General features: G+C 43.9%; 3 non-coding genes across 3 annotated transcripts; 2 read left to right on the forward strand and 1 right to left on the reverse strand.

The window, feature by feature from the left end:
- Positions 1–190: 190 nt before the first annotated feature.
- Positions 191–263, reverse strand: Trnav-cac (transfer RNA valine (anticodon CAC)). Its single transcript has one exon. It is a non-coding gene; the product is annotated as a tRNA-Val (tRNA).
- Positions 264–866: 603 nt separating this feature from the next.
- Trnan-guu (transfer RNA asparagine (anticodon GUU)) lies at positions 867–940 on the forward strand. Its single transcript has one exon. It is a non-coding gene; the product is annotated as a tRNA-Asn (tRNA).
- Positions 941–3617: 2677 nt separating this feature from the next.
- Positions 3618–3691, forward strand: Trnan-guu (transfer RNA asparagine (anticodon GUU)). Its single transcript has one exon. It is a non-coding gene; the product is annotated as a tRNA-Asn (tRNA).
- Positions 3692–10000: the final 6309 nt, after the last annotated feature.

Raw genomic sequence — 10000 nt, forward strand, 5'->3', positions numbered from 1 at the left:
ATGCACAGACCCAGACGGACAGAAGGAAAGTGCATTTTCTTGGACTTGACAACATATGATCAATGGTCTTTGGAGATTGCGGGAGTGCAGGTTGTTGGGCTGGAATAAACATGGTGTAGCAGTCTTCAAAATGAGAAACCTGGAGTTGTGGTCGTTTAGCTTCAGCTATAGGCTCCTCAAAAATGCATTTTGTTTTCGGCAGGACTTGAACCTGCGACCTTCCGCGTGTGAGGCGGATGCGATAACCACTACACTACAAAAACAAGCACGACTTTGTGAGAGGTTAAACATTTGTGGAATGTTAAGGAGTATGAAATTAAAAAGGATCACTGTGCTCTCAAGTGATCCAAATTTCACAACTGCACTCTTCTGATGTAAGGCTTTTCTTTTAAGAATGAGGAACTTCAGGGATTGCAAAAAGCGTATTTAAAATCGGGTTTGCTTTTAAAGTTTCTTTGTCTTTGGTGTGCGTGAAACTCGAAGATTCTTGCGGCATAGAGTTGTCACCGTGAAATGGAACATTAAGATACTGGAGTGTAAGTCCACTGAATAAATGCTCTCAAGGGTTACCACTAGTGCAACAAAATCAAAGGAAAGTTAAAAATTTCTTCAAAGACGTTGTGGGCTGGTTGTTTTGTCGACAGCTGTTGGGAATAACGAAGCAAGTGAGGCATGAGTAGAAGGAAATCAAAGGATCGTTAACAACACGTTCTGGCCTGGTTGTTCTTTTTCTCGACACTGCTACTTTCGTGTCTGAAAAGGACACGAAAAAATGGCTGCAGGAATTTAGAAGGCTCATCGCATAGTCGTGGTCAAGATTGAGTGGAAGTTTGTCCAATCTTGTCCTCGGCCAAGCGTTCAGACCTGTCTCTGTGGCGCAATCGGTTAGCGCGTTCGGCTGTTAACCGAAAGGTTGGTGGTTCAAGCCCACCCAGGGACGCTTAGTTTTGATTGGCACAGGCCAGCTGTAGGCAAACAAGTCAAGGTTGGCCATGACTAAGGGGCCAATAGGAAGATCAGTTCGTCACCTTCGTCAAAGCGAGTCTATGTGTGAGGTCTTTGCCTTGAAAGCGATTTTCATTCTTAAGTAGAGTTGATTACGGGCGTTTTTCGGGTCAACATTAACAGCTTTAAAAAATGGAGGATTCCAAGTTTCCTGAAAAAATCAGCAGGTGGAGCTCATTCCTCCGTGAGGCTCCTTTTCTGTCAGTTGCCATGAATGTCCCAGTGATTTCACAATCACCAGGTGAACAGGAGTTCCCATCGTTGAACCAATAGAGACCTTGTTTAGAAGTTTACAGCGGATAAAATGCTCTTCAATCCAAGGAAAGACTCGCAGACATGACATGATTAAACTTGGTAACAATACAACAGGCTTCCTGTAGAAAATCCGGTTGTCGATCTTGGTACTTCCGGCATGCGAAGTGGGCGGTATATTTTCCGTTTCCCGGAACCACGCTGGGTAAGTGATAATTATGCGATTTGCACTTAAATGTTCGATGCGATGCCTTGAGCTTCTCATTTGCATCGTCTGTTTTTGCCTCGACACCTCGTCGTCCGTGATCAGTTATATTATTGAAGAGAGCATCAGGTCGGAAGAAAGCTTAGGATTTGGCACAAAAGTGACACGAGCGACCAGCTATGGAAATGTCACAAGACCACTTGTCAACGTTAAATCTTATGAGTAAGAGAGTTTAATGTCATCCAGCTCTGTGGTTTAGAAGACAACCTGACCAAGATGCGAGCATCCTATGCTTGCTTCAAGCTTTTTAATTTGAACAACAGCGGGAGATCTGGTGTGACACGTTTGTGGCATTAATGTGCTAATCATGCGCAGGGGTAAGACGAATTTGCCAAGCTTTCCAATTCATGATTCAATTTTATACGTTGACCTCCAATGGCGAAAGAAGTCAGAGTGTGCCGTATGTTGGGGCGTGATACTGACGGCAAGTTCTTGATCTATGAACATTGCTGTATAAAAGGGCCTGTCCGGGAGTCGAATCCGGGACCTCTCGTACCCAAAGCGAGAATCATGCCACTAGACCAACAGGCCGTGCAGGGAAAGCTACCGTCACGCCCACTGTGTTGCAAATTACTTGAGCGAGAGTTGAAAAGAAACCCTACCACTTGTCCTAATGTGGTGTTCTATGTCTAAATTGTCTCATTGTTAATCACCACGTGAGTGAAGTAGCTGAGTTGAGGCAATTCGCGTTTAACTGGTACCGATGCACAGACCCAGACGGACAGAAGGAAAGTGCATTTTCTTGGACTTGACAACATATGATCAATGGTCTTTGGAGATTGCGGGAGTGCAGGTTGTTGGGCTGGAATAAACATGGTGTAGCAGTCTTTAAAATGAGAAACCTGGAGTTGTGGTCGTTTAGCTTCAGGTATAGGCTCCTCAAAAATGCATTTTGTTTTCGGCAGGACTTGAATCTGCGACCTTCCGCGTGTGAGGCGGACGTGATCTTTTTTTGTTGTCTAAAAAGGCTCAAAAAGAGCTTTTTTTATTTACACATAAAAAAAAATATATTAACCGAGTTCAATTCACAAATCACAGCAAATGTAACGTTTTAACGTCATTAGAATGTAAATACTAAACGATTTCCGTCCACTCTGGCAAAAGCTTCGCCCAGACACCATGTGGTCTTAAAACTTTCATGATTCTGTCTAATACAAGATAACTTAAACTTAAACCGTAAGTGGGCTTTGATTGCAGATTTGAAAAGTGCTTCCGGCGTTACAGTGATTTGGTGAGCTCTATGTTGCACAATCGACGTATGTATAGAATATCTCGCCACTGATAAAGTCCAGTTTAATAAATCAACTTGCGGTTTGCTTGAAAGCCCACCACGTCTACCTAGTAATTTAGTATGCCTCGAAAGTGATTGATTACTTCCTAAGATCCTGTTAATAAAGGTTTGGACAAAGGCCCAAAAATTCATAATAGGTAAAAAATCAAGAAATGCATGTTCTATGGTGTCTGTTAAACCACATCTATAGCAACTGTCAGAGTCTAGGATTCCCATCCTTCGCAGCGAAAGAGCGGTTGGGATCACTCGGTGTACGATCTTCTTGAGGTCTCCTTGTCGGTTGGTTATCAGTGGAGAGAAAACAACTCTCCACTGCTCAGAGTCATAAACGGGCTCTGGTTGCAAGGTTCTTTTCCAGTAATTTGTAGCCGGTATTACTGGTTTCTTGGACTGGTGTAACTGATGGTAAAAATGACGCCTCTTGCATTGCAGAAGATCAGTAGGAGGCTGACCGGAAACCGGGTTAACGATTCCAAAAGATGGTTGTACACTTGGCTGGGTTTCTGGGTGGCGCATGGAAATCTGATCTTTCCATTCCGGAGGCAAAGCACCCAAAATTTCATCAAACTGTCGATGCATTTCCGAGATAGGCCGCGCAGGCTGATCCGATAACATTTCGAGGACCGCTGATACAGGTAAAAAACCAGGAACGACCTCGTAGCATATATCCTTAACACGCAAAATACCAGCCGCAATCCAATCCGTATACAGAAGAGGATTGTTTTGTACAACAATTAGCTCATTAAGGAACAGGGGCTCCTGTAAGATATCTCCAATCTTGTCCTCGGCCAAGCGTTCAGACCTGTCTCTGTGGCGCAATCGGTTAGCGCATTCGGCTGTTAACCGAAAGGTTGGTGGTTCAAGCCCACCCAGGGACGCTTAGTTTTGATTGGCATAGGCCAGCTGTAGGCAAACAAGTCAAGGTTGGCCATGACTGAGGGGCCAATCGGAAGATCACTTCGTCACCTTTGTCAAAGGGTCTTTGCCTTGAAAGCGATTTTCATTCATCTGTAGAGTTGATTACGGACGTTTTTCGGGTCAACATCGACAGCTTTAAAAAATGGAGGATTCCAATTTTCCTGAAAAAATCAGCAGGTGGAGCTCATTCCTCCGTGAGGCTCCTTTTCTGTCACTTGCCATGAATGTCCCAGTGATTTCACAATCACCAGGTGAACAGGAGTTCCAATCGTTGAACCAATAGAGACCTTGTTTAGAAGTTTACAGCAGATAAACTGCTCTTCATTCCAAGGAAAGACTCGCAGACATGACATGATTAGACTTGGTAACAATACAACAGGCTGCCTGTGGAAAATCTGGGTGTCGATCTCGGTACCTCCCGCATGCGAAGTGGGCGCTATATTCCCCGTTTCCCGGAACCACGCTGGGTAAGTGATAATTATGCGATTTGCACTTAAATGTTCGCCACCGCGATGCCTTCAGCTTCTCATTTGCATCGTCTGTTTTTGCCTCGACACCTCGTCGTCCGTGATCAGATATATTATTGAAGAGAGCATCAGGTCGGAAGAAAGCTTAGGATTAGGCACAAAAGTGACACGAGCGACCAGCTCTGGAAATGTCACAAGACCACTTGTCAACGTTAAATCTTATGAGTAAGAGAGTTTAATGTCATCCAGCTCTGTGGTTTAGAAGACAACCTGACCAAGATGCGAGCATCCTATGCTTGCTTCAAGCTTTTTAACTTGAACAGCAGCGGGAGGTCTGGTGTGACACGTTTGTGGCATTAATGTGCTAATCATGCGCAGGGGTGAGACGAATTTGCCAAGCTTTCCAAATATATTTTCCTCTGGTATTCCAAGTAATTAGTGTTTTCATTTCACACCTGTCGCACCCACTATTGTGCATTCTGTTTTTCATGTATGTCAGGATTGACCAGTTATTAGTATTTATACCCTACGCTGTCTCTTGAGTACCATTCACGCTTGCGGTTTCATACAGTTTATTCATCTTTCTGCTTTAAGCCCATCTATTCGTGTGATGCCCAACGACCAGATACAGAGCGAAGGTTCGTCCGTTTCGGCTGAAGTATTCCAAACGTCTTCGGGTGACAGTGGAGGCAACTCAGCAGCCGTTGATCAAGTCTTTTCCATGTTCAAAGATTTTCTTGATAAAAAATTAGAAGACAAAGGAAAGCAAATCGAGCATAGAAGTAAGTTAGATAAAGAAGTTGTGCAGCTAAAGTTCAAAGGGAACCAGAAACAATTTGAGCTTAATGCCGAGCTGGATACCATTTTGGAAAGTATTGAAACCGAGAGTGAAAGCATCGAGCCAAAGTTGTCGCAAATCAAGAAGCTTTCCCAAGAAGGCAGGCAACGTATTCGAAAGCGGCAGAAGCTGATAAAAATCGCTGATAAAAGCATGGACGGCTGGCAGGTCGTAGCCGAGTACGAGTCAGACGAACTTGCATCCGGCTCCGAAGATGAAAAACGTCTTAAGAAGGCAAGGGAAGCTGCGAGTCGCAAGAGACGCCAAAAAGAACAACTCTCCAGTGATCGTGGAAAGAAACCAAGAATTGCTTTGGGCACTGATAATCAACTTTTTCGTGGTATAAGATAAAGAGTCTCCTCTATACTTTGTATGTTCATAGGTGTTTTGGATACGCTTGCGCATCCTACCATATTTCTCGTGGTATTTGTTTGTATTACGGGAATTTAAGGGTAAAATGTTTTACGTTCGTTTGAGCGAAGCGAATTAGAACGTAAATATATTTTCTGCTGGTATTGCAAGTAATTAGTTGCGGTGTTTTCATTTCACACCTGCCGCACCCACTATTGTGCATTCTGTTTTTCATGTATGTCAGGATTGGCCAGTTATTAGTATTTATACCCTCCGCTGTCTCTTGAGTACCATTCACGCTTGCGGTTCCATACAGTTTATTCATCTTTCTGCTTTAAGCCCCACACCCCCCCCCCCCCCCTCACCTCCCGTTTACTACAGGTTTCGTCATTGCCTTTATCTTTCAGGCCGTAGAGACGCTTTTGGCGACTTCTTCCGCTGTTTCAAATGCGGCAAATTTGGACACTGGGCTAAGGACTGCCAATCCTTGTTCTGGCCGGGAAGTTACCAGCCCCTTAGCTACAATTCTTTCCCTGGAATCTCCTACAACAAGCCAGCCTCAGGCCAATCAGCTCAACCAAAGCAATGATGATGCCTTGGCGCAGGTACATCAGTTTACACAGGATTACGAACTTGAAAGCTGACATTCATTACGTGTTAAGGGTAATCTGAAGAATAATTTAGTTTTCTGCAGATCTATAGGTGCTCCGGATTTCATTTTGTCTATTATTGAAAATGGCTACAGACTGCCATTCATTAGTTTTCCGTTGGCCGTAAAACTGAAAAATAATAAGTCGGCTCGTATTTATGCTGTTTTTGTGGATCAAGCTGTTCTTGAGCTCCTTAATTCAGACCGGGTGCGTTTGGTTAATGAGCAGCCGTTTTGTTGTAAATCCTTTGTCAGTTTCTGAACAACCATGCGGTAAGAAGAGGTTATTCTCGATTTCCGCCATGTCAACAAGTCATTAATTAAGCAAAGTGTTAAGTACGAGGATTGGAAAATTGCTATGTCTTATTTTGTGAAGGATGGGTTCATGTTTTCCTTCGATTTAAAAAGTGGTTACCATCATGTAGACATTGCACAAGAGCACCAAACTTTTCTGGGGTTTTCATGGCGTGCGCCCGATTCCATTAAGGAAATATTTTATGTTTTTACTGTGCTCCCGTTCGGTCTGTCCTCTGCCCCTTGGGTTTTCACTAAGGTTTTGAAGCCTTAAAAAAAAAAAAATAAATAAAAGTATTGGAGAGTACAGGGTCTTTGTATAGCCATCTTCTTGGATGATGGTTGGGCGATTGTTCAGGATAGAGAAAGTTGTCTCATTAAGGCCCGGGCTGTAAGGGCGGACTTGTGCAACGCAGGTTTTGTTGTCAATGAAGATAAATCGGTATGGGAACCCACCCAAGTATTGGACTGGCTGGGTATTACCTGGAATGCTGCATTAGGTACTTTTAAAATTGTGGAAAGGAGAATTGTTAAGATCATTAACTCAATTGATCATATTATTGAAGCCGATTTCAAAGTTACCTCGAGAGAGTTGTCTTCCTTCACAGGTCAAGTTATCTCTACCTGGCCTGTAGTTGGTAACATTGGTAGGATAATGACCAGACATTGTGTCTTGTCCACCGCGTGCAAGGATAATTGGGATTCTACATCCCTTCTTGACGATTACTGCAAGGAAGAACTGTATTTTTGGGAGGAAAGTATGGTTAATATCAACACTAGGTATTGCTTTGTAAGTAAGGTACCAAGTTATTTTGTGTATTCTGACGCCAGTTCCACCGGAGGTGGAGCAATTACTGATTTTAACAATGATTTTGTGTGCCACAAAACGTGGTCGGAGAACGAGAGAGGTCAAAGTTCAATGTGGAGAGAACTGTCTGTTATTGAGTTTTTCTTTGCAATCATTTGCCTCAGTGTTGGATCACATGTTAAGTGGTTTACGGATAGCCAAGTAGCTGCTCAGATTGTTGAAGTGGGCAGCATGAAATTAGGTTTGCACAAATGGCCAGAGGGATTTTTGATATTTGTATCCGATCGGGAATTCATTTAGATGTACAGTGGATCCCTAGCACTTCGAATCAACAAGCTGTTTATATAAGTCGTTTAATTGAGACTGATGATTGGCAAATTACTGAAGAATTTTTTCTTTTTCTCGATGACTTGTGGGGTCCGCATAGTGTAGATTGCTTTGCAAATTATTATAACCGCAAGATCCCCAGGTATTTCTCGAGGTTTTGGAATCCCAATGCCTCGGGTGTTGATTTTTCTTTCAGTCTCTTCGAGGGGAAAATTGCTTAGTAGTCCATCCAGTTGGTATCATCCCACGCGTATTACATTATGTTAAATCTCAGCAGGCCGTTAGACTAAAATTTACTGATTAATTTATTGGACGGTGTGTCTACTAGCCTATGTTTTTTCAGTTGTTGGCGCTGGCCAAGGCAGTATGCCGTTTATTTGTAAGGCACTGGCCTAATGTTTGGTCTGTCATTTCATATGGTGCTGTCCTAATAGGAGTATAGTTGATTTATGTGGCACTGGCCTAATCAATGGTTGTTGATCTACGCGGCACTGGCCCATACGATCATTTAACGTCTTACGTGGCACTGGCCTCATCAATGACGGATTTTTGTACAGTTATTAAAGGATGTTCTGTCTTTCTTTTAGTATGTTTTTTTTTTATGTTTAAGGCGAATGGCTGGCCCCCCATTAGGGTGAGTGCAATGGCCGCCAGACATAATGACGAATCCGTCAAACACAACGGTTCACCTCAAACGGGGGTGCACCAACACGCCAACTTCGCCGGGGAATCGAACCCCGCCCCTACCAACAATTAACAAAAGACAAACACACAAACAAAGAATTGCACCTAGGAGATGCCTCGCTTGACTTACACTCGTAAATGACAATCCGACAAAAACAACAATAAGGACTCAAAAACAACTGGACAAACCAAAACAAGCACGACCCAGCACAAGGGTGAAAAGCGACCCGCAAAAGGCCACCTGTCAACAGACTCACCCAACGGCAAGACGTTGGTTCACCCCAGAAAAACGGCCAGGGCACGCCCACGCAACACAAAACCAGAACCTAAATATGAACAACCAAGGCATCATTATGTAATAAAGCCACCACACCACGACCACCCCACTGACGGACAAAATAACGACGACGACGGTCAGACCGGAAACGACGGAAAAACAACGGGAGGTTAAACCGAACACGAGACTTCACACGCGTCATAACATCAACTGCCGAGGGACGAACACCTCTGAAACAAAAATCGTTCCGAGCCCCCCAAACACAAAACTTGCAGACGTTCAACATATAAACAAAAACCCGCGGAACCACAGATAACTCATCACCCGAGAAACCAAAAAGCGCATGACGAACCAAGATAGAAGGACAAAGAGGAGAAGCCAAGAACATAAGAGATTGAAGCCACGACAAAACACTGACAGCCAGAGGACAGTGAAAGAACAAATGCGAAAGAGACTCAACAGGAGCAGAACAAAAACAAGCAGTAGAGAGAGCATACTTAAAACCAGCAAGCCTCTCGGCCGTGTAAAGGACCCCATGAGAAATTTTCCAACACAAATCAATAACGGGACGATCCAAATCAAAAAAGAAAAGCTGACGCCAAGTAGAAGACCAATAAAGAGAACCAAACAAAGTAAAGAACTTCTCCTCACAATGAGGAGAGACAGCATTCTCGGACAAAAGAAACAAATAAGCAGATTTCGTAGACATTGTAGAAACAGGACAAAAATCAATACCCGAACCAATACCCAAAGAAGACGCCGTAAGGGATCCTTTACACGCCCGCCAAGCAGTCAACAGAGAACGATAAAACGGGGGCAGAGAATCAGGAGAAAAACAAAGCGGAGCAGAAAAAACGAGATGCAGAGGAGCGACAAGCCGAGAAGAAAACCAAAAAACCATGAAAGAGACCCAAGAAGACGGAGAAGAAACAAAACGACGAACCCACTGAACATGAAGAGCCATAACCTTGCACTGAAAATCCACAACAGAGAAACCACCCAAACAAGAAGGCTGAACCACAAAACGACGAGCGACCAAGTCTCGCTTAACGCCCCTAAAAAATTTAAAAATTAACGTATTTAATTCCACGCTGACCCACCGGGGCACATGGATTAGAGAGGCCACGTACCACACACGGGAAAGGGCCAAGGCATTGATAACAAGTGCCTTGCCCTTATAAGATAACGATCGCTGACGCCAAGAGTTCAAAGCATTTTCCACCGCGGTGATACGCGGCCTCCAATTGTCCTCCTCGAGATTGCCCGGACCCAGCAAAACCCCCAACACCTTCACCTTCACCGACGACCAAGTAATGTTAACCGGTGAGTCAGTGCGCCCATTCCAACCACCCAACCACAAACCTTCGCATTTTCCAAAATTTAATTTAGCCCCAGACCCCCTCTCGTACAAAGAATAAACATCAAAAACAGCCAAAATAGCAGGAACGGAACAAACAACCAACGTGGTATCATCAGCGTACGCAGAAACAACAGGCAAAGAAGACGAAGAACCAGGAAGAGACAAACCAGAAATTAAACCATTACAACGTATATTACAAGCCAGAACCTCAGCC

The sequence above is a fragment of the Montipora capricornis genome, chromosome 12 (assembly GCF_036669925.1).
Source record: "Montipora capricornis isolate CH-2021 chromosome 12, ASM3666992v2, whole genome shotgun sequence".
Taxonomy (NCBI): Eukaryota; Metazoa; Cnidaria; class Anthozoa; order Scleractinia; family Acroporidae; genus Montipora; species Montipora capricornis.